This window comes from Dasypus novemcinctus, chromosome 8 (genome assembly GCF_030445035.2).
Source record: "Dasypus novemcinctus isolate mDasNov1 chromosome 8, mDasNov1.1.hap2, whole genome shotgun sequence".
Taxonomy (NCBI): domain Eukaryota; kingdom Metazoa; phylum Chordata; class Mammalia; order Cingulata; family Dasypodidae; genus Dasypus; species Dasypus novemcinctus.
The window spans coordinates 107,155,282-107,179,782 of record NC_080680.1 but is presented as its reverse complement, the minus strand read 5'-3'; the positions used below and the strand labels follow the sequence as shown (position 1 = coordinate 107,179,782).

The 24,501-nt window shown below is 42.3% G+C and overlaps 1 pseudogene; it reads right to left on the bottom strand.

Annotated features, from left to right (window-relative positions):
- Positions 1-22,718: 22,718 nt before the first annotated feature.
- On the bottom strand, positions 22,719-23,409 carry LOC101423384 (UMP-CMP kinase-like; annotated as a pseudogene).
- Positions 23,410-24,501: the final 1,092 nt, after the last annotated feature.

Genomic DNA, 24,501 nt, shown 5'->3' with positions numbered 1-24,501 from the left:
CACTTGGGCCCAGCCCATTGTCTTTAGCCTCCAAAAAATGAGTAAGATGCAGTATCCATTTTCCTTCTTATTCAAGTTCATGGAGGCTTGAAAGCATAGTATTCTTTTGACTCTCAGGACTTGAAACCAGTCTCATTAAGCATTCAGAGACCCAAAAGCTTTTAGTAAATAAGAAAGGAAAGGCAGTCAGTTGGGTACTGTGGTGGGTTTAAATGTGTCCATAAATTCCTTGACAATTCTCTCTTCAAGAGGTGCAGCTTAATTCTCCTCCCCTTGATTGTTGGCTAGACTTACTAACTCACTTCTAGTGAACCTAATGAGATAGAAGTGATGTTGGAGACTTGGTCATAAAAAGCACTGTGACTTTCTCTTGCTCTCTGTAGCAGTTTGGTATTATTTATGGATTCCAAAAAAAATAGATATTGGATTATGTTTGCAAACTGGTCTGTCAGAGGTTTCACTTTTACTTGATTAAATTATGATTAGGGCTTTGATTGGGCCATGTCAGTGGGATTTTGAGTCCCCACTCCCTTGGTGAGCAGGGGCTCATGAGAAAATGACAAGGCAAGGTGTTCGTGGGAGTTTTGAGCTGTCGCCTCTGAAGTAAGCACACAGAGGAACTTGGTCATGAGGCAGAGGCCCTGGGAAGAGAGAAGAGGTGCTCACCTGATAGTCTACACCTGATCTTGTAGAGAAACAGAGCAGCTGAGCCTGGAGAGAAACAAGCCCTGGGAGAGAGACGAGAGTTATCCCAGCCTGCAGCTGATACTGGAAGAAGCTGGGACCATGCAACCTTAAGAGGAAGAGGAAGGCTGAACGTCGAAAGTCATCTTATGCCAACACCTGGCAACAGACTTTGGTGAGGGAAGTAACTTACACTTTATGACCTGATAACTGTAAGCTTCTACCCCAAATAAATACCCTTCATAAAAGCCAACAGATTTCTGGTACTTTGCATATACACCCCTTTGCCTGACTAATACCCTCTCTCACTTGGATCGCTCACTCTGGGGAAAGTTAAATACCATATCATGAGAAGAAGTCCATCTGCTCAGGAACTAAAGTCTTCTGCTAGTAGACAGCAAGGAACAGAAGCTTCTTGTCAACAGCCACAAGAGTGAGCCATCTTGGAATTGGATCCTGCAGCCCCAGCCGACATCTGACTGCAACCACATGAGACACAAGCCAGGAGCACCCAGCTAAGCCATTCCCAAATTCCCTAAAAACAGAAAATGCAGTAATAATTGTTTGTTTTAAGCCACTACATTTTGGGGTCATTGTTAGGTAGAAATAGATAAATAGCACAAGTGCCCTTGGAGGGCAGTTGTCCTTACCCGCTGAGACCAGGTTGTTGTAGTTCTCCAGAATCACATTCCTGTACAGGCTTCTTTGAGCCAAGTCCAGCTGCTGCCACTCCTCCCAGGTGCAGTCCACAGTTACATCCTTAAATGACACGAATCCCTGGAATGGAACATTACTGTTCAATCTAAAGTGGAAAGCATGGGATAATGTACAAAAAATATATTGGAACTTGTTACTGTTTTCATCATCCAGAGTTCATCATTATAAATTAAAGATGTTTACTATGAGGCTGACTTTGAGTTCTACTATGTGGGAGAAGCTAAACTCATATGAGAAAAACTTCACCATTGAGAATCATTCATATTCTCCTTCCATCAACAAGCTTTTATTGAGTACCTACCAGCACTATTTGATACTGGGAATACAAATATAAATAAAATATAGGAAGTTTACAGACTGACAATAAGGGCAAACAAGTAAATACATAAATGCTATAAGTTTTCATCTCCTTTATTTTATAATCTCCTCAATGAGCAAACTGTTTACAAATGATAACTTTTCCAGATAAGTACTGCTCGATATTCCATTCTAGCATAATGTGTATAACATAAAAGAGTTGAAGATTTGTTCACTCCATGGAAATGGAAATATATGCATTTAAAACTTAATAAAAATCTATTCTAATTATTGTCTGAAACCCATTTTACACTTTACAATACTCTAATCCAGTCCAACCACATTGAAAGACACTGTGTGAGGCAAGGAAAAGAATCCAAGTCCAGAAGATTACAAAAAGTAGGCTTGGGTGGAGGAGAGGGATAGAATCAGAATCCTATTTGAGAGATGGATGGATGGATGGATGGATAGATGAATGGATGGACAGACAGATGGATGGATGGGCAGACGGATAGATAGAATAATATTGCAAATGAGGTAAAGAGCATAGAATTCAAGCTGAGAAGATAGGTGTAGTAGTCAAACAAAGGGGTGCTGATGCAAAATACCAGAAATTGGTTGGTTTTTATAAAGGGTATTTATTTGGGGTAGGAGCTTACAGTTGCCAGGCCATAAAGCATAAGCTACTTCTCTCACCAAAGTCTATTTCCACGTGTTGGAGCAAGATGGCTGCCAACGTCTGCGAGGGTTCAGGTTTCCTGGGTTCCTCTGTGCTCAGCTCCACTGTTTCCCCTACAAGGTCAGCTATAGACTTTGAGGCTCTCTAGGCTTTGCCTCTCTCCACAAGGCCAGCTGTAGACTATCAGGTGAACAGCTCTGTCTCTCTCCCCGGGGCTCCACCTTAAGACTTCAGCATCAAACTCCAACATCAAAACTCCAACATTAAAAGCCCTTAACTCCGTCCTTTGCCATGCCTTTTATCTGTGAGTGCTCACCCACCAAGGGGCAGGGACTCAGTGCCCTAATAACGTGGCCAATCAAAGCCCTAATCATAACTCAATCATGCCCAGGTCCAAACATAATCCCATATCTATTTTTGGAATTCACAACCATATCAAACTGCTACAAGAGGGAAGTAAAAAAAGGGGAAAAGGAGTATAAGGGACAGTGAAAAAATGGAGGGTCAATGGATTGGAAGTCTGGAAGGAGCTGAAGAATTGCTGGAGAGAAGGTACTAGAAACACTGGAGGTAATGGTAAGAGTGTGAAATGCTTGGAGGTGGTAGAGTTATTAGTAAATACAAATCTAGATTATGACCATGGGAATTGGTGGCTAAGATGGGGTAGAGGAAAATTATTTCTGGAAATGAAGAAGTACAATGGTATATAACCCAGTAGTCACCAAATTTTAAAAATCAGACTCTTCTCAGTTTTTTTTTTTAAAGAGCATGCACCACCAAAAATAGGTACATTTTCTTTCATTTTTATAAATTAGAGAAGTTGAGGTTTACAGAAAAATCATGAAGTACAGTTTTCCCATTATGTACCCTTTTTAAAAAGAAATATATAAATGTACTTCAATACTGAAATACTGTATTCATTAAAAATATATTTAAGTACAAGTTTTAATATTTTCAGCCCATATCCCAATGGATCATCTTGCACATCTCCTGAGGAATGTGTGTACCTCATTTTGCATACCACTGTACAAAAGCTATATACTACATAATGGGTATAACCAATGGAACACTATAAGGAAAAATTAAACAAGCTATGCCTTTGAATAGAAACATTTAAAACTGCATGATGATTAAAGCCACTATGATGCTGGCTATTAGGGTTCAGCTGAGTCATAAACCAACTATGATATGCACACTTACACTTGATCTCCAAATATCCACCAAGCATGCTCGCTAACTATGCCCTTTAAGGCTCTCAACCTACTGCATATTAAAAGTAAAATAGCAAAGTATTTTTATTTATTTACTTATTGGTTGAATACTACAATTTTAAATTGATGCTATGATTCATCATCATCAATCTCCTGCACAATTTCACAAACTTCCAGGGTTGAGAAATACTGCTCTAAATAATAAAGATTTTATCTTTAGATCAAGGCAGACAGTCAAAAAGCTGTCTATTTGAACTTCATGATTTCGATGCCCAGAATAACTAAATTCATTGAAATCTGCCTTGCTATTACGCCATATACTTATTTTGAGAAATGCTCTAAGAAACAGTTTATGGAGAAACCAGCTATGGAATTTATCACAGGTTGATAAATGTTAAGGACACTGCCTACTACATCATGTGAATGAAGACCCATCAAGAGACTAACTTCATATCTAAATGCCAAACAATCTCTACTTCCCTCAATAAATTATCACATTTAATGTATAATGCAAACCAGAGAACTGCAGTTACATAGCTCAACTTTAATGATCTATGAAAGATCCTCTAACTTCTATGACTATGTTCTAAGTTCCCTTTGTCTAGGTCCTCTAGTTTCTTTTTATTTTCCCTGATCTTTATTTACATTTCTGCACTTAATGAAATTAATTCTTTAAAATTGTTTCAACTCCACTGGAAAACAAAATGGGGTATATGTAGATAGTTCCCTTACCTTAGACTTGGTCATTTTCTGCTGCTCTTCAGAAGGGGCAGATATCTGTAAAGTCAGTTGGAATAAACTGGGTTATAAAAAAGATAATGTTGAGAATCTGGGTCTACCCTACAATTCCCAGAATTATGAGCCTAGAAATCCCTGTGAACAACTACATGAAAGACTACCCTTTGAGACTGCCCCTTTCAAAGGATTGTGGTGTGATAACATCAATCTATTGACTTACAATTCTGAAAAAATAAGGTGGCCCTTGGGCATGAAATTGTTTTACTTTGATAATGTGAATATTTATATTCAATTATATGGTAAAAGTGCTTCATTTCCTTTGATCCCACAAATTTATTACTAGATATTTATGCTAGGAAAATAATCATGGATGTACACAAAGATATATATGCAAAGGTATTTCTCATTATGCTTCTTTATCACCTAAAAAGTAGAAACTACCTAAAGTCTGAAAATAGGGATTGGGTAAAACAATTATGGAAAGGATAGAACACTACATGATAATTAAAATGATGTCTTAGAAAGTCTTTACAAACCTTGAAAATTTTTCTTGTATTGCAAGTGAGAAAAGCAGGCCATAAAAAAGTATGTAGGGAAGCAGACTTGGCCCAGTGGTTAGGACGTGCATCTACCACATGGAAGGTCTGCAGTTCAAACTCCAGGCCTCCTTGACCCATGTGCAACTGCCCCACATACAGTGCTGATGCGCACAAGGAGTGCCATGCCACACAGGGGTGTCCCTGCATAGGGGAGCCCCATATGCAAAGAGTGCATTGTAAGGAGAGCTGCCCAGCATGAAAGAAAGTGCAGCCTGCCCAGGAATGGCGCAGCACACACGGAGAGCTGACACAACAGGATGACGCAACAAAAAGAAACACAGATTCCCATGCCACTGACAACAACAGAAGAAGACAAAGAAAGAACATGCAACAAATGCAGCAAATGGACACAGAGAACGGACACCTGGGGCGGGGGGGGAGGGGGTAGGGGAGAAAAATAAATAAATCTTTAAAAAAAACCAGTATGTAATATATGATCCAATTTTGAAAGAAAAATGTATATATGTCTGTGATGGTTAGGCTAATGTGTCAACTCAGTCAGGTAATTGTGTCCAGTTGTTTGGTCAAGCAAGCACTGGGCTAATTGTAATAGGACATTTATGGCCTTTAGTCACCAGTGACTTAACTGCATAGATACCTGATTACATCTACATCAATCAGGGAGATTGCGATCAGCAATGAGTGACAGTTTATCCAACCAGTTGAATACCTTAAAAGGAGAAGTGATTTCAGCATTCAGGGAGACTTTCCCTGCTCATCTTTAGACAGCCAACATCTCTTGGAAACTCATCAAGAACCTTCATTGGGCTTTCCTCAGAGCCCCTGGTTTGCAGTCTGCCTGCAGAACCTGGACTTGTGCATCCCTACAGTCACATGAGAGACACTGATAAAATCACATACTATTTTTTTTTTAAGATTTATTTATTTATTTCTCCCCCTTCCCCCCCCCACTCCAGTTGTCTGTTCTCTGTGTCTATTTGCTGCATCTTCTTTGTCCACTTCTGTTGTTGTCAGCGGCATGGGAATCTGTGTTTCTTTTTGTTGTGTCATCTTGCTGTGTCAGCTCTCCGTGTGTATGGCACCATTCCCAGGCAGGCTGCACTTTCTTTCATGCTGGGCGGCTCTCCTCACTGGGTGCACTCCTTGCACGTGGGGCTCCCCTATGCGGGGGACTCTCCTACGTGGCATGGCACTCCTTGCGCGCATCAGCACTGCGCATGGGCCAGCTCCACATGGGTCAAGGAGGCCCGGGGTTTGAACTGCGGACCTCCCATGTGGTAGACAGATGCCCTAACCATTGGGCCAAGTTCACTGCCAAAATCACATATTATTGACAGATATCTCCTATTGATTCTGTTTCCCTAGAGAACCCTGATTAATACAATGTCTGAAAGGACATACATCAAAATGTTTTTGGTTACCTTTGGGTGGTAGGATTATAAGTGATTTCTATTGAGTTACATTTGCCAATTTTCAGTTTCCAGTGTTTCTGGAATAAATTTGTATTACATTTAAAATTTAAAAATGAAAGTTATTTTTAACATGTATTACCTTCTCAACCTCTTAACCCAAATTCATATCAAGGAAACTGTAAAGGGCACAATTCACCAGAAGGAGTTTGGGTAAAAGAAAAAACAGGGGTTAGTAAGCTATAGCAGTCTGCTGAGACCAGCTCAGCAACAGGTCTGCAGAATGGGAAGGCGATGCGGAACTGAAGAAATAAAAGGACAGAAAGAAAGACATAAGAGAGGAAACAAAGATGGGACCAGGGGACTTCACAGCTTTTGAAACTAAGAGCCTCAGCCCTAGTTTCCCCATGGTATTTATTTGAAAGCTTAACGAGCAGCTGTGGGCTATGGGAAGCAACTTGCAACATCTACAATAAGGTAATTTACAATAACAGGAAGCAACTTAGAACATCTTGTAAATAACAGGAAGCAACTTGCAACATCTACAATAAGGAATAAGGTAATTTACAATAACAGGAAGCAACTTACAACATTTTGTACAACAACAGGAAGCAACAAATAGGTAGGCCAATTTCCCACAACATATCCCCCTTTTTGTTTTTGTAAAGCAATGAAGGCAGATTAGGTGGTTTCTTACTGCCTCATACCCTGAAGGGCTCATTGTGTGCTTATCATTTAAGTAACAATGTCTAATTAGAAAACAGCATTTCATACATAATCCATAACTACAGCAGATTTATACAAACTTCCACCTAACAGATTATTTATCTCTCATGGGCTTAAAATTTCTTATCAGCAAGGCTATATAGACCAATACTTGGTCAAAAATGACCTCATTTTCCCAAATTTGTATAGTTTGAGGCATAGGCAATGACAAATTATTGTTACTTCCCCATTTTGGGCTGTAGGGCAGCTGAAAGTTTATCATATAAACTTTCATTGTTCCTGGTCTTAGCATCTTCACTGGACCTGAGGCCACAACTCAGTGTTAAATTAGTTTAGTCCCTCATTGTGAGGACCCATTTTCCAGGCAGAAAAAATAGCTGGCTTGTTATAAGAGTCCTGATGTAGTGTCTGTAGCAGTGAAAACATATCCTGCCCTTCCCAAGAGCAGGAGAGGACTGATACCACAGTCATTGAAGTGAGCAAGAAGGACACCCATGGGTGATGTCCACAAACTGCCGGTGAACAACAGACAGCTGGAACCGCTGGGCTAGGCACCACAAGGTCTGGTACTCGTGACATTCGCCTTTCTGGTGGAGCCACTCTGTTTCTTCTCAGGTCTCAATTGTATGGCTCTGGATCTTCATGAGGCATCTGCTTTAACAGTCCTGAGAAGGATGTTAGAGGAGTAGGCAGGGACATGACAGACATTACCTGCCACTGCTGGCAGGTGTCCCTGATGTTCTTCCACAGAGAATCCTCCCCTGGATAGGAATGGCAGTCTTCAGAGAAACCAGACCCTATTGGTTTAAGCTTTTCACTCTTAGCAGGGCTTTGTATGCTGCACACCATTGCTTTTTTATATTGGACTTATTGCATTTTCCCATAATTATGACTAAAGCCCGAGGGGTACTGAATTAGAATGTTGCCTTTGCCACAAACCCCACCCAAAGCCATATCCACTTCACAGGCTAAGTCAAAATCCACCTCCCCCCACCCCGCCCTTTTTTTTCTCACAGCCTGTTGGAGGTCCTCCTACTCCCATGAAGGACTTTTCCTAATTAACACATCTCAGTGAGGTATAAAAGATTTTTAGTATTCCAACGATATTACAAATTCTATTAACATAAGAAAACATTATACTACATCAATTACAGCAGAAAGTATAGTTTTGTCTTAACTGACCAAACAATATTTAAGAATTTGATAAAATAGCACAGACTTACAGCCTGTTCCAATTGTTTGCCTAGTCCAGGGCGCTAAAATACCATTGTCTCTTGCGGTCACCCCTCGGGCTGAAGTGTGGTTTGCTGGCCTCGCAGGGGAGCAGCCGCAGCAGGCCAAGCCGCTGCCCCCATAATAGGGTGGCTGGTCGGACTCACCGCCACCCCTGAAGGGAGCTCGGCATGGGCGCAGAGTGCCCTCGGGTCTCCCCTTCTCGGCAGCCATGCTTCCGCGGCCGCCCCTCCTCCCGGGTGGCGCCACACGATGCCTGTGGGGCAGTACCCTTCTTCTTCCTTCTCCCTGCACAGGCGCAGGATGGAAAATTCCAGTCTGCCCTTTTCCCCTCCCCCGACAGCAGCAACAGCCAGGCGTGGGTGGGAAACTCAAGTCTGCCCTCCACCTCAGCAACAGCAGCCACCAATCCCTAAACCCTGCCCCTTCCCCCAGCAACAGCGACAGCCAATCCCTAAACACCACCCCTCCCCCGTCCAGTACCGCCCACTGACCTTTCACCGGCAACCAATCAGAACAGGGCGTGGCTTCGACCAATCAGCCTTCCCCAGCCCCTATAAAACTGTTGCCTCTCTCTCAATAAAGTTGGACTTGCGTGTTTACCTTGTCTCTGTGGTAGTTCTTCTGCCGTGCGCCCTCCAGCCCTGAGAGCCCCCGACAAGGGCCTGGCCTCCCTTGTCCCCAGTTCGTCGCCTGCTTCTCCGGGCCACCCCTTCATCGCCTGCTTCTCCGGGCGACCCCTTCGTCGCCGGCTTCGCCGGGCGACCCCGTCAGCCGAACCGCGCAACCCCTTGTGAGACCGATCCCTCGTCTGCTGCCGGACTGACCCCTCGTCCAGAGCTGGACCGACCCCTCGTCCGCAGCCAGACCCCACCTCTACCGACCGAGCAAGCCGCCGCAGCTGGCGCCCAACGTGGGACAAGGCAACTCCACCACAGCCTCACTCCATAACCTGGCGGCCCCCCCCTCCTCTCTTCTCACTGTGGGGCTTCTCTCGTGCAACATTGCTGCTACCTGAGCCTTGGCTACCTCATATGATCCACGGCGGTCTGGGAGAATCGCTGGATAGCTTTCTCCTTCCATGTCGGGGGCTTATACCGACCCGCTATGATTAAGAGGAGCCTTGGATTTCTTGGGAGCGCGCGCTTGCACGTCTGAAGTAATCCTACCACAGCCCTACGCCCTCCTCTCTTCTCACCTTGGGACTTCTCTCGTGCAACATTGCTGCTACCTGAGCCTTGGCTACCTCATACGATCCATGGCGGTCTGGGAGAATCGCTGGATGGCTTTCTCCTTCCATGTCGGGGGCTTATACCGACCCGCTATGATTAAGAGGAGCCTTGGATTTCTCGGGAGCGCGCGCTTGCACGTCTGAAGTAACCCTACCACAGCCCTACACCCTCCTCTCTTCTCACCCCTATCTTTTCGCTCTGCATTGCTGCTCCTGAACCTTGGTGACCTCATACGATCCACAGCGGTCTGGGAGAATCGCTGGATGGCTTTCTCCTTCCATGTCGGGGGCTTATACCGACCCGCTATGATTAAGAGGCGCCAATAAAACTCTCAGGAGCGTGTGCCTGAGCACCTCCACCCCTGCCTTCACCTCTGCCTCCTCCCCTCTGCACTTGCTCCCCTTTGCCTTGCTCCACTGCTCGTCGTTCCACCCTCCCCTCGTCGGGGCCTTCTTTTGGCCTGCGACCACCGTCGGAGCCCCACCGGCTCCGACCCCTCGTCTCACCGCGCACCTCGGCTCCCATCGCCGCGCTCTCAAGGTAAGGGCCCCTTTTCTTATCGGCTCCAAAAGGCCATTAGCAATGGGTAACATCCTATCTGCTAAGCAAGCCCCACAAGTTCGGGCCCTCGCCGGTCTCCTAGACACTCACCGGTGTAAGATCTCTTTCAAACAGCTTCAAGTATATTGGGACCTTCTTCTCCCCTTTAATCCGTGGCTTACCACATGTCAGCTCTGGGACCCGGACACCTATACTCGCCTTATAGATAGGGTCACTTCTGCTGTGGAGCAGGAAGGTAACAGATTCCCTCCTGGCTTATTACAGGCAACATGAAGTCCAGAAGAAATCTTGAAGGGTATAATCTATGATATGCTATATAAAAAAGGATTTAAAAGCAGCTATACCAAGAAAGTAAGAGTTATGAGTCAACTGTAAATAAATTATATATTTCTGTTAATGTGTTGTAATTGTTCTGTGTTTGTCTGTCTGTTCATTCATTGTCAACGTATATTGTGATACCTCCGGATGGTAAATATAAATTACTAGAAATCTTTAAAAGAGCTCTATTCAAATGGCCAAAAATTAAATAAGCGCTTATATTAATACTTAAGTTTATTATATTAATACATAAGTTTAAATGTTAATAAGATATCTACAATTAAAAAAAAATTGTAAGTCTTAATTAACAAAATTAACTGTATGTCTTCATAAAAAGTTGTTCTTGCCTAGATTAAAATGAATAACTTATTTTTCTTCACAGGATAATATAAAGAATGTAAAACTTATATGAATATTAAAAAGGTTAAAAGTTTGTAAAAATGCTAACAGAAGTGTAATAAGTTTTGCAAAAAGACGTATTTTGTCCTAAAGTAGGATGGCTAATTTTTCATAAACTCTTGAAACTTAATTTGCATATGGCAAGTGTAAAAGGTATTGTGATAACTTTACGTAAGGGAATGTGTTCTGTAAAGATAAAATTTATCTTCAATAGTTTACATTAAGGTATTAAATGGCTAATTCCAAAAGGTCATTCTTAAATATATATATATAAAACTGAATTGATGATAATAATAATAAAAGGTAATTTTATAACAGGAAAGATTAACAGCAACCAAGCTCCCCTGCCAACTTGCTTTTAGGAAACAGTTTCTAATATTGCATGCTACTAAGTATTTAAAGAAAAGTTATTCTTAAGGAAACAGAAGATGATTTTGTCTTTGCAGCCATTGTCTATTTAGCAACACCCCTCGCTATCGGCCTAGCCACTGTTGCGCCGGACGATTGGAACCTTAAACAAAGACTCCTCCTCACTGTCATCTTCCTATCTATCATTACTATATTTACTGCCCTCATTCTCCTTCGTTTATAAAGCAGTCTCCTACAAACCACAAAGCTTCTGTCTTAAACATACCATTCTCAACCCTATCCTCTAAATGATCTTCTCACTTCCCCCACAGCCTTTAATACTTTATTTCTTCCTCATAACCTTTGCTTTCTTGATAATATTTTCCGCCATCTGTCTAGCCGCTACCGCCCCAGAAGATTGGAACCTCGGCCAACGAATTCTACTCTCCATCGCCTTTCTGTTTATTATCCTCTTTTATGCTTTACTCCTTATCTTCCTCCCATAATGACTTCACCAAGCCTCCTCTTGTCCAAAACCGTCACCCTTCTTTTCCTCACACTCCCCATTGCACTCACCAACCCCAGCCATCAGCCTTTTAATTGGACAGTAAGCCTCTGGCAGGAAAAAGTAATCCTCTCCTACAATGTCTTCGTTGCCAAGGAGAGATCAACTACCTGCAACGCGCTGTCATCCTGGACTTTTAACAACAGATGGATCTTATAGCCGCCGAGATCAACAAGAATTGGACATTGGCCACCCTTGCTTGCAATGGCAAGATACCACCCCCTAAACTGTACATTTATATCCCCGTCATACTCACCTCCCTCTTCAGCCCCGCTTCCCTCATTGCTTACTGCCTCTTGGGCCTCAGCTACTTGTTGCTGCTGCCATCCTGGTCCTTATTTGAAAAGAAGGGGGAAATGCGGTCACCCCTCGGGCTGAAGTGTGGTTTGCTGGCCTGGCGGGGGAGCAGCCGCGGCAGGCCAAGCCGCTGCCCCCATAATAGGGTGGCTGGTCGGACTCACCGCCACCCCTGAAGGGAGCTGGGCATGGGCGCAGAGTGCCCTCGGGTCTCCCCTTCTCGGCAGCCATGCTTCCGCGGCCGCCCCTCCTCCCGGGTGGCGCCACACGATGCCTGTGGGGCGGCACCCTTCTTCTTCCTTCTCCCTGCGCAGGCGCAGGGTGGAAAATTCCAGTCTGCCCTTTTCCCCTCCCCCGACAGCAGCAACAGCCAGGCGTGGGTGGAAAAATCCAGTCTGCCCTTTTCTCCTCCCCCGACAGCAGCAACAGCCAGGCGTGGGCGGGAAACTCAAGTCTGCCCTCCACCCCAGCAACAGCAGCCACCAATCCCTAAACCCTGCCCCTTCCCCCAGCAACAGCGACAGCCAATCCCTAAACACCACCCCTCCCCCGTCCAGTACCGCCCACTGACCTTTCACCGGCAACCAATCAGAACAGGGTGTGGCTTCGACCAATCAGCCTTCCCCAGCCCCTATAAAACTGTTGCCTCTCCCTCAATAAAGTTGGACTTGCGTGTTTACCTTGTCTCCGCGGTAGTTCTTCTGCCGTGCGCCCTCCAGTCCTGAGAGCCCCCGACAAGGGCCTGGCCTCCCTTGTCCCCAGTTCATCGCCTGCTTCTCCGGGCGACCCCTTCGTCGCCTGCTTCTCCGGGCGACCCCTTCGTCGCCTGCTTCTCCGGGCGACCCCTTCGTCGTCGGCTTCGCCGGGCGACCCCGTCAGCCGAACCGCGCAACCCCTTGTGAGACCGATCCCTCGTCTGCTGCCGGACCGACCCCTCGTCCAGAGCTGGACCGACCCCTCGTCCAGAGCTGGACCGACCCCTCGTCCAGAGCTGGACCGACCCCTCATCCAGAGCTGGACCGACCCACGTCCACAGCCAGACCCCACCTCTACCGACCGAGCAAGCCGCCGCAGTCTCTGATATTTTTTTTTTGGTAGGGTCGCTGCCACAGGTTTCTTCTCTGCAGCCCAGATTCATTGCCATCAGGTCAGGACAGAAAGCCTTGAAAAACTGCAGAAGTCCATTGTTACCCTGTGGAGAAGTAGGAGCCTGTGACCACCCCCACCCGAGAGGAAAATTCCACAGCCCCCTAACCGCCTATATCTCGCTTCCGTAACAAGCTTGCTCGACTGTAAAACCTTGTCTCAAGGCCTCCTCCTGTAGAAAGTCTCCTCAGCCCCTGCCAAATGACCAACCTGACCCAGACTCTTGTGAATAACAAGAACTCCCGACCACCTGTCTCCCCTGATAGAATCCCCAGCGCTTGATTAACCGCCAACACCTGCTTCTGCACGTGCTTGCTTGCTGAGCTATTGCCCCCTGCCCTGAACCAAAAGGCCTATATAAGCAACCTCTCCCCCCCTCCCCCCCCCCCCCCCCCCCCCCCCCCGTGACCAGGGGCTGCTTTCCCCTCTGCGTAGGATGAGGCAGTCGCCCCATGGCTAATAAAGCTCTCAACTGGAACTTTATTCAGAGTCTGAGTCTGGTCCATATCGCTGGTCTATAACATTTGGAGGCCCCAGTGAGATGGATCAACAAGATCCCCCACTCCAGCGGGGTTGATCTCCTCAGACTCAGGGAGACGGGTAGGTTCTGGGGATGGGCCGGTGGTCCAGGGGGAGGCCTCGGAGAGACATTCCTCCACCCCGGATGCTGCCCAGCCCTGGAACTTGTCTCCACCTAAATTCTATCTGGAGAGCATCAGGAGTTCCTGGGCCCAGGATCAGCAAATGGGACGTCCCTACGTGAGTCTGTTTTCTGGAAAACCTCTGCTGAGTCTGCATTGTGGGGAAGTGGATCTGCAGGACGCAGCGAATAGATCCCACCCACCGGTCAGAGCGAGACGTCACTCTTGACTCCGGTTCAGGTTGTCTGGTTTGTCTCTTCATCTGTCTTAATTGCTTGTCTTTTTGTATTTCTGTTCTGTGTAATTTGTGAAGAATTATGAGTCAATTGTAAACTGTGTTTCTGCTAGTGTGTTGTAACTGTTTTGTATTTATTTGTTCAATGTCAGTGTGTATTTTGATACCTCCAGATGGTGATATAAATTAATGAATAAAAATTTTTAGGAGAGCTCTATTCAAATGGCTAAATATTAAATAAGCACTTATATTAATACATAAGTTTGAATGTTAATGGGATTTCTACAATGACAAAAATTGTAAGTCTTAACAAAATTTGTGTCTTTTCATTAAAAAATAGTTTTTGCCTAAATTAAAATGAATAGTTTATTTTTCCTCCCAGAATAAAATGAAGGATGTAAAAAATGAATATTAAAGAAAGTTAAAAATTTGTGGGAATGCTAACTGAAATTTAATAAGTTTTTCAAAAAGGTGTGTTTTGCCCTAAAATAGGATGGCTAATTTTCATAAACTCATGAAACTTAAATGCATGTGGTGAATTGTGTAAGATATTGTGGTGATTTTAAGAAAATGTGTTCTGTGAAAATAAAATTTGTCTTAAAGTAATGTGGGCTGTGGATGGGAGGCTCTTTGTCTCTTCAGAGATAACCTTAACCTAGATTGTCTGTCCTGACTTGTGGGTGTGGAAAAATAAGAGGCTGCCGTCCTGCTCTTGGTGACCATGGCAACGACTCCAGTCCCAGGAGGCAATTTAGCAATGCAAACTCTATACATACCAGTCAGTCCAGGGAAACTCTGATGGTGGTAATGCCAAAACTTAAGAGAACTTGAACTTGGTCTCAAATAAAAAATATAATATAGCCTGTGCATGAATTCAAAATCATCTAATTCTATATCCAAGTGTGCCTAGTCTCTAGAAATCCAGTTAAGTAATATGGGCTTTGAATGTTCAGAAAAGATGTAAGACTGAATGTGTATTCAAAGTTGCATCCAGATGGAATGTGGGTAAGATGCTAATTCAAGCTCACCTGTGAGCGCTATGTTAATTCAAAACCTACCTGGTAGGCAAAGACTTAACTAACAAAGAAAGTAGTATAATTATGGTCTATATAGTTATAAATAACTATAAGAAGTTTAATGAAGCTTGTTTAAATTAAAGTGTTTAAATGGCTAAATCCAGAAAGTCACTATTAAACAAAAACTGAATTGATAATAATAATAAAAGGTAATTTTATAACAGGAGGGCTTGTCAGCGGCCAGCCTCCCCTGCCAACTTGTTTCTGGGAGACTGTTTCTGGTTTTGCATGTTACTAAGTTTAAAGTGAAGAAAAGTTTAATGTTGATAGTAATTATATGTTATAAAAAGTTTGCCTGGTAACTTATGTATGTAGGCTGTATGGAATGTGTTTTTATTGTTAAGGAAACAGGAGAAGATTTTGTCCTGAGATAAAATGAGTAATTATGGGGAACAATAGAGTGTGGGATGAAGCCTGAGTGAATGCTGAAAGTATGGAAGGTTTATGAAGGGGGAATTTTTGTGATTAAGGTTGAGTGAGATTTAGTGAGTCTGTCCGTAAAGTTTTGAAAGGGTAGTATACTGATGCAAGGTTGGAAATTTTGTTCTTTCTCAAAATCTCTCAAGTCATTAGTCTGTTCTGGTAAAAATTTTCTGAATAATCAGTATACAAAGAAAATCTGTTTTACCAAAATAGCTTCTTGTGCTTTAACCTCATCATTTCCTCAGTGTTTGAAGAAGAAAAGATCTTATCTCTTTTAAAGGAACATAATGTTCATACCTACTTTCTCAAAATAAAATCCTGAAAAGTAGCTTTTTATTTCAAACTATTTGCAAGAAATGTGTTCTTTTACCTTAAAAGAAAAATTAAAGTAATAGTTGAGTTCATTTAATATGTTATAAGTTGAATGGAAGGTGTTTAAAAGTGTTATAAAATTAAGACTTTTTTCTTTAACCCTCTGTTAAAGTTGTATGAATAAAAGGTTCAAATGAACACTTAAGAGTGTATAAATTTACCAATATTTCAGCATAATAAACAGAAGTACAATGCGGTTAATTATGGTTTTAATTATTATAAAAATGTATCACAGAAACAACCTCTTATCATAAATTAAAATAACAACACTGTAGTATGCAGCAGTCCAAATATTGCTAGTTTGTCGCAAAAAGTTAATGTCTGGCTGTGTCGCTATCACTTTGTTTTAAAACTTGCTAAAACTTTCTTAAGTGTCTTCTTGGACAAGTCAAGCCAGACTGCATTCCACTATCTGTGAAAAACCCAACAATGGACTTTTGCAGTGCTTTTCGGGGCTATGTGCATAGCCCAACCATCTCTCCTGGCATGGTAATAATAATCTGGCTGTGCAGAAAAAAATCTGTGGCTAAAACCCTACTGATAATGTTACTAACCAGTAATTCTTTTTTCAAAATTAAAGGAAACACAGAGACAGTAATATCTTATCTTAAAAGCCTGAATTACGCAAACAATTAGAACAAGCTGCAAAGTAACTGCTGTTCTATCAAATTCTTAAGTGTTGTTTGGTTGAGTAAAATAAAACTATACTTTCTGCTGTAATAAAGTACAATGTTTTCTCATGTTAATAGAATTTGTAATATTATTAAAATATTAAAAATCTTTCATCCCTATTTAGCTCAAATATTGAAGCCATTGTTTGTATTAATTGGGGAAAAAATCCTTCATTAAAGTGGGAAAACCTCCAGCAAGCTAATTTAAATGATAGAAAGAAAGTAAATTGCAGATGTTAACTTAGCCTATGAATTAAATGTAGCAAGTAACAATATTTGGTTTGAGTGGGGTTTGTGGCAAAGGCAAAATTCTAAACAAGTACCCCTTGGGTTTTAATCACAATTCTAGAAAAAAGCCAAAAGTACAATGTAAAAAAAGCAATTATGTGCAGTATAAGAGGGTCCTGCTAAAAGTGAAAGATTCAACCCAATAGTGTCTGGTCACTCTGAAAACTGCCATCCCTATCCAGGGGTGGATTGCAGGTACTGAAAGCAAGACAGAAATAGTAAACTGTTGTAAATCACCCTAAAATCTATGAAAGAACATCCGGGATGCCTGCTAGTAGTAATAAGTGACTGTCTAATCATGTCCCTGCCCACCCCACTAACATTCCTTTTAAAACCATTAATGCAGATGCCTTTATAAAGATCCAGGGCCCTACTGCTGAAACCTGGAAAAAGGCAGGGTGGCTCCACTGAAAAAAACAGGCATGGTGAATACAAAACCTTGTGGTGCCTAGCCTGGCAGTTCTAGCTGCCTGTTATTTGTCAACGTCAATAACTAATGTCGAGTCCCTCCTGCTCTTGAGAAGAATGAGCCCTCAGATAACCTGTGGGACTTGCTGCCATGCATCACATTGGCTGTGCAGATTCTGGAACTGTGAGCTTGCAGCTTGTGTCTGCCTGTGGGCTTTAGGCCTGTGTGCTCTCTCCTTATGCTGTTGTAGCAGGAACTGTTAACATTGCATAAAAGGTAAATACTGGCCCCTTGAACTAATAGCACTCATAATCATGACCTGCAAAAGAGGTTGTGAAAAATATTTCTTGAAATTGCCCCTCCATATGAATGGCTGAGAAATATAAACAAAACAGGATAGTATTTAACCCTTAAACATATCATTTTAAAGCCTGTGTTAAAAATCCATGTGTTTTCATGACTCATAAAGTAACTATTAAAAATAACTCATTGTTTTGTGAAAATAGTGCCTTGTATACATGTCTACCAAAAATTGTGTTGCAGGATGGAGAAACAATAGCGATAGCCAGAAGAAGAAAAGGCATCTGGATACCTGTGAGAATGATGTGGATTTGGCAGTCGTCTCCTGAAAGTCAGTTATTGCTACATATGGTACAAAAATTCTTAAAACAGACTAAACGCTTTATTGGACTGCTTATTATAAGCATTTTGAGACTGATTGGAATCATTACAGCTGCTGATATTGTTATGGTAATTTTATGTAAAAGTACAGACTCAACAATACATGGCATGATTAGCATAACATGCTAGTAATTTATGGCATAGCCAAGATCACATTGATAAACAGTTAAATAATTGAGTTAATGAATTAGAATTGGCTGTTTTGCATATTGAGGATCAATTGTATAGTTTAAACTTGTTGAAAGGATTGAAGTGCGATTGAAATGAAATTTTCTGTATAACTCTGCATGTAATTCATCAGATATAGTATAAAGGTTGGGAATCATTGTTAGGCCATAAAAGTAATATCTCTCTGGAAATGGTGGAATTACAAAAAAAATTTAAAAGTCTCAAAATCAATGTAACCAATGGTAAGAATATTTTCTCAGATATGATTTCACATATTGCAGGGTTTAACCCGGTCGATTAGTAGAAGTCATGGCATTTCCTGTCAGCTTTGAAAATAAGGCTGATTGTGTTTGTTCCGTTGCTCATAATTTTCACCTGTGCCGGACGGTGTTTTTGGAGAAAATTGCAAAGGGTAACAGCCATAACACATGTAAGTAATCTGGTGCTGACAAAAGCACTTCAGTAACTTCCCCAAGTTGAAGAGCTTGGCTGGTAGCCAATGACGGGTAAGACTCTCAAAGGAGGGCAACCTAAGACAGGCATGGTCACCTTGACTAAAACAAAAAGGGGGAAATGTTAAAAACTGAGGCATAGTAGCCCATACATTACTTCTCTGAAAAAACTGAGAGAAAATATCTTGAAATATCGAGTCTTAAGTACCACTGGTACAAGAGGGCCTCGATCCTAGTTCCCCTTCTAATTAGGCTGAGCATCGCTGGGTCAACCACAGTAAAATCAGCAGCTCTCGTAAAAAGTCACTCTGATGCCAGCCAATTGTCAGCCCTAGTTACCCAGGACCTCAAGAACCTTGAATATCAAATTTCACATTTAAAAGAGGCACTTGATTCCTTAGCCAAGGTAGTCCTCCAGAACCAGCGGGAACTGGACTTATTATTCCTCAAACAAGAAGGCCTCTGTTTAGCTTTAGGAGAAACTTGTTGCTTTTATGCTAACCACTCCGGCATCATTAAAGAAAGCTTAAACTTAGTCTGGAAATGATTAGAAAAATGAGAAAAGCCTCAGTCAGCCATCAAAAATTGGTATGAAAGTTTATTTAATTAGTCCCCATGGCTTACAACCCTTATCACTGCCCTTTCAGGCCCCTTACTCCTCCTATTGTTGCTGTTAACCTGCGTCCCACTCATAATCAATCGTTTAGTTCAATTTATCTGAGAGAGAGTGCAAACCATTAAGCTCTTAATACTGAACACCCCATACCAAAGCTTTCCCATGCAGGACACTGGAGAGTATTCAGATTCAAAGGGTTGAATCTCCCCAAAAGAGAAGTAGGGAATGTGGAGAAGTAGGAGCTTTGACTACCCCCACCTGAGAGGAAAATTCCACAGGCCCCTAACCGCCTATATCTCGCTTCTGTAACAAGCTTGCTTGACTGTAAAACCTTATCTCAAGGCCTCCTCCTGTAGAAAGTGTCATCAGCCCCTGCCAAATGACCAACCTGACCCAGACCCTTGTAAATAACAAGAACTCCCTGACCGCTTGTCTCCCCTGATAGAATTCCCAGTGCTTGATTAACTGCAAACACCTGCTTCTGTACATGCTTGCTTGCTGAGCTATTGCCCCCCACCCTGAACCTAAAAGCCTGTATAAGCAAACTCTCCCCATGACTCGGGGCTGCTCTCCCCTCAGCGTAGGACGAGGCAGTTGCCACGTGGCTGATAAAGCTCTCAATTGGAACTTTATTCAGAGTCTGAGTCTGGTCGATATCACTGGTCTATAACAGCCCTTTTTGCACAGTGTTTGCACATTTTGTATTCAGGAATTTACTTTTACAAAATACATTATCTCACTGAATGCTACCACAATACTTTTATAAGTTGCTATATGCATTTTATTATTCAAGACTTACAACTATAGAGATCTCATTAACATTTTTTTTAATTTATTTATTTTTTTTAAGATTTATTTATTTATTTAATTTCCCCCCTCCCCTGGTTGTCTGTTCTCGGTGTCTATTTGCTGCGTCTTGTTTCTTTGTCCACTTCTGTTGTCGTCAGCGGCACGGGAAGTGTGGGCGGCGCCATTCCTGGGCAGGCTGCTCTTTCTTTTCACACTGGGCGGCTTTCCTCACGGGCACACTCCTTGCGCGTGGGGCTCCCCGACACGGGGGACACCCTTGTGTGGCACGGCACTCCTTGCGCGCATCAGCACTGCGCATGGCCAGCTCCACACGGGTCAAGGAGGCCCGGGGTTTGAACCGCGGACCTCCCATATGGTAGACGGGCGCCCTAACCACTGGGCCAAAGTCCGTTTCCCTCATTAACATTTTAAACTTAGGTAATAGTATAAGCACTTAATATTAGTAGTTTTTTGTTTTGTTTTGTTTTTTGAATAGAGCTCTTTTAGAAAATTTTATTTATCAAATTATATCACCATCCAGAGGTATCAAAATATACACTGGCAATGAACAATCACAAAAACCATTACAACACACACTGAAACAATTACCCACACTGACATTGAACAAACAGATAAACACAAAAGCAATCCTTTCTTCTTTTCTTTTGTTTAATACTTAAGGTAAAGCCATTCTAGCCTATAAACCTTTTTGTGTGCTAAAATACTTTTTGTAAGAATACTAGCAAAGTGTACATATCAGGCAAGGACTCAATCCTGATCTAAGAGGTAACTGAGCTTTTGACCAGCTGTTGTTTGCCTTCTTTAGATTTTTAACTCACTCCCAGGTGGGAGGTGAAGCTACTCTATCCTTCAGAATGGGACCCAGCTGTGTGGTCTTCAGTGTCAGTTTCTCAATCTGCATGACCGGATGTTCTGTGTTCCATAGGAACTTTCGTTGTCTCTTTACGTTCATGATATGGCTTTATCTAACGAGCTGGTACCCACACAGGATGTTCTCCATCTCCTGGAGAAATACAAGCAAACCCTCTTCCCCAAGTTAACAACTTCCCTGTTGACCATTCCACCAAATTAAAGGTTTTTCAGACAGAGTTTGGGTTTGAGTTTTAGAATTCATTTGGAAATGCCTTTCCAAATGCCTGTCCCTTCCAGGGTTGTTCCACAGTTAAGAAAATTAAGAGTGAAAAATGCTTTGTGTAACTGCACCTGTGGTGTTGTTGTAGCATTTGAGAGAGGCTCAATTATTTGCATATAGAGAGGCCAGGACTCAGGAATGATTTTGAGAAGAAAAAATGGTTTATTGACAGCCGGCCAAACTCGGGAGGTTTCTGTTTCAATCCTGAGCCCCGAACAAGATTTTTGCATCCCTTTTATACAGAGAGGAAAGGCCAAAAGGTCCTTTTGTTTCAGTTCTCAATAGGCTTGAATTAGCATATATTTTTCACATCCTAGGTAAGCTTTTAGCATGGACTTCATACATTCTAGATAAGCTTTTAGCACATTTGGTTTGCATTTCCCCTGAATACTTAAAGTTTATAGACCTTGCATTGTTAAACTGTTTCCTGGGACTGGAGTTGTTGCCATGGTCACCAAGGACAGGACTGCAGCCTCTTACCATCTCATACCCACAAGTCAGACAGCTTGGGTTATCTCTGAAGAGACAAAGAGCCTCCCACCCATAGCCCATATCAGTGTCTCCCTGTCTTCCCCTTTTTATTTATTTATTTATTTTTAAACATTTATAAGATATATTTATTATTTTTCTGACCAAAGTGCAATGGTTTTTAAATCTTCTTAAACAACTATTTTTTTAAAAGTATTTAAGAAAATAAAACACAAATGAGAAATTTAACCATTAACATTTTCTTTTCTACTTTATATTAAACCTATATTTATCTAGGGGGAAAAAAACAAACTTTGAAATGTAACTAAAATGCTAACTCAATCATTTTACCAGAAATCTAACACATGCATTTCAAAGTTCCACTGCTAGGAATTTTATTAAGACCAGTTTAATCATTACATTACATAATAGAGTGTAAGAAACATAAGCCATTAGATGTGATACTTGTCCTCAACCTCAGATTTAAGTCAGAATTAAGCTGATATTCTGCAAGGTTCTGAACCTTAATGTTTCCAACCCAATCCCTGGGAGCAAAGGATATGCCCTGTCACACAACTTTGTACATACAAGTTGTAGTAAAACAAAGCCCCTAGTTTCTTACCTTTCTATGGGAAATACTCAATTATTTGATAAATACTAAAACACTTCTAGAAATCCATTTTATGAGTTTGTTTACCAAACACATTTTCCAAGAACTGACTACACAAAAAGTCGTTTTGAAATTTGGTCCATAAATTCACTATACAGGTTGGAAACTTAAAACCTGCAAGAAAAAGAAAAATTGGGGATCCCTAAACCTAACATGTTGTAATAAAAGGGATACACACACATACTAACAAGTTTTGCTCACAGAAGGCACAGGCTATAAAAGGGATATTCTTTTTTAATAAAAACAAAGCTAGCAGATATCCTTCTTTGTTTTGTGAGCACCATAACTAAGATGAAATTGAACCTGAACTCACTGTTTACTCCTGTAACAAGAAGAAATTTAAATTTTTATTTTGTCTTACTACATACTTTCCAGAATTGAGATGAAATTAGGAAAAAAATAAAATTGCCTTAAAAAGGGATTGGATAGCAGCTATCAAAGCAATATTCAAGCATGATTTCAAGGATGCTTTCGGGTTCTTAAGAGTTAGCCTTTTTTGTCAAAAATCTTTACAACTTCATCAAAAACTTCATCAACAGATTTAGAAGCATCTATTTTCTTGACTTTCCCATTTCTTTATATAAGTCAATAATTGGCTTTGTTGACTGAAGATAGGTCTGAATTCTCTTTTCCAAGCTTTCTCTGTTGTCATCAATCCTACCACTACTCTTTCCCCTTTCAAGGCATCGTTCAATACAAATCTCACTTTTACAGTAAAAAAAAAAAAAAAAAAAAAAGCTACATCTGTCTTCCCATCCATGGTCTTGTTCCAACCTTGACAGCTGTCTTGATTCCTTGGAAACCCATCAATCAAGAATTTATTCTTCTGGGCATTGGAAGCCATTGTCTGATCCATCCCCCTCTTTAATAAACTGATGGTTATCTCAACTGGCACAATTTTTCCTTCTTTAATGTACTTTTCAATGAGTTCACCATACTGTGAATCTGGGTTCCTTCTTTCATCACAAAGAAGGTCTCCTGCAGAAAGGTGTGTATAACCATATTTCCTGATGATGCAGGTGCACTGAGTCCCCTTGCCGGCACCGGGCCCACCAAGGACAAACATGACCAGCAGCTTCATGAGGCAGAGAGGGCAGAGGAGAAGTGGCCGGCGGGCAAGCAGGGGGAAGCCAAGGCTTAGGACATGCAGCAGCTGGCAGTGGCAGCGACTCAGCATACACCACGTCTCTGCTGGACGTTGGGAGAGCTGACAGTGGCCGGGGCCGCGGAGGCGCTGGGTGGGGCGGAGGAGGCAGCAGAGAGAAAGGGGCGGGCAATGTCCGTGCCCGCCGTGGCCCGCCGCTGTCCCCCTTTTTATTTTTGTAACATGAGTTTAATGGTTTGATTTGCTCACTGGGCAATAGCCTGCCCCTGGGGGTTATAAGGAAGTCCTGTAGTATGAGAAATACTCAAGTATCTAGAAACCTTTTAAGGGAGATACTGGTATAAGCAGGAGCATTATCTGTTTTTAGAGACTGGGGAAGTCCCATCACAGCAAAGCAAGCTAACAAATGCTGTCTTACATGTCGAGCAGTTTCTCCCATCTGAGCCTTAGCCCAAATGAATCCTGAACAGGTATCTACAGAGACATGAACATAACATAATCTTCCAAAGGAGGAGATATGAGTTACATCTGTTATAGACCAGTGATATCAACCAGACTCAGACTCTGAATAAAGTTCCAGTTGAGAGCTTTATTAGCAGTGCAGTGACTTCCTCATCCTACCCAGGGGAGAGAGCAGCCCCAGGTCACAGGGGATGGGGGGGGAGTTTGCTTATATAGGCTTTTAGGTTCAGGGTGGGGGGGCAATAGCTCAACAAGCGAGCACGTATAGAAGCAAGTGTTTGTGGTTAATCAAACACTGGGAATTCTATCAGGGGAGACAAGCGGTCAGAGAGTTCTTGTTATTTACAAGGGTCTGGGTCAGGTTGATCTTTTGGCAGGGGCTGATGAGACTTTCTATAGGAGGAGGCCTTGAGATAAGGTTTTACAGTTGAGCAAGCTTGTTACAGAAGCAAGATATATGTGGTTAGGGGGCTGTGGAATTTTCCTCTTGGGTGGGTGTGGTCACAGGCTCCTACTTCTCCACAACATCCATTTGCCACAGAGAGTTAACAAACCATGGGGATTTACTCCAGGTTCCAACTATTTTGGATTATTAAGGATTTGACAAGATGGACAAGTTTGAACAATGTCCCTAGCTTGTGTCCATGTTAAAGGAAAATGAGCCTTGAGGCTGCTGCATTTATATGGGTTAGGTTGTGAAAT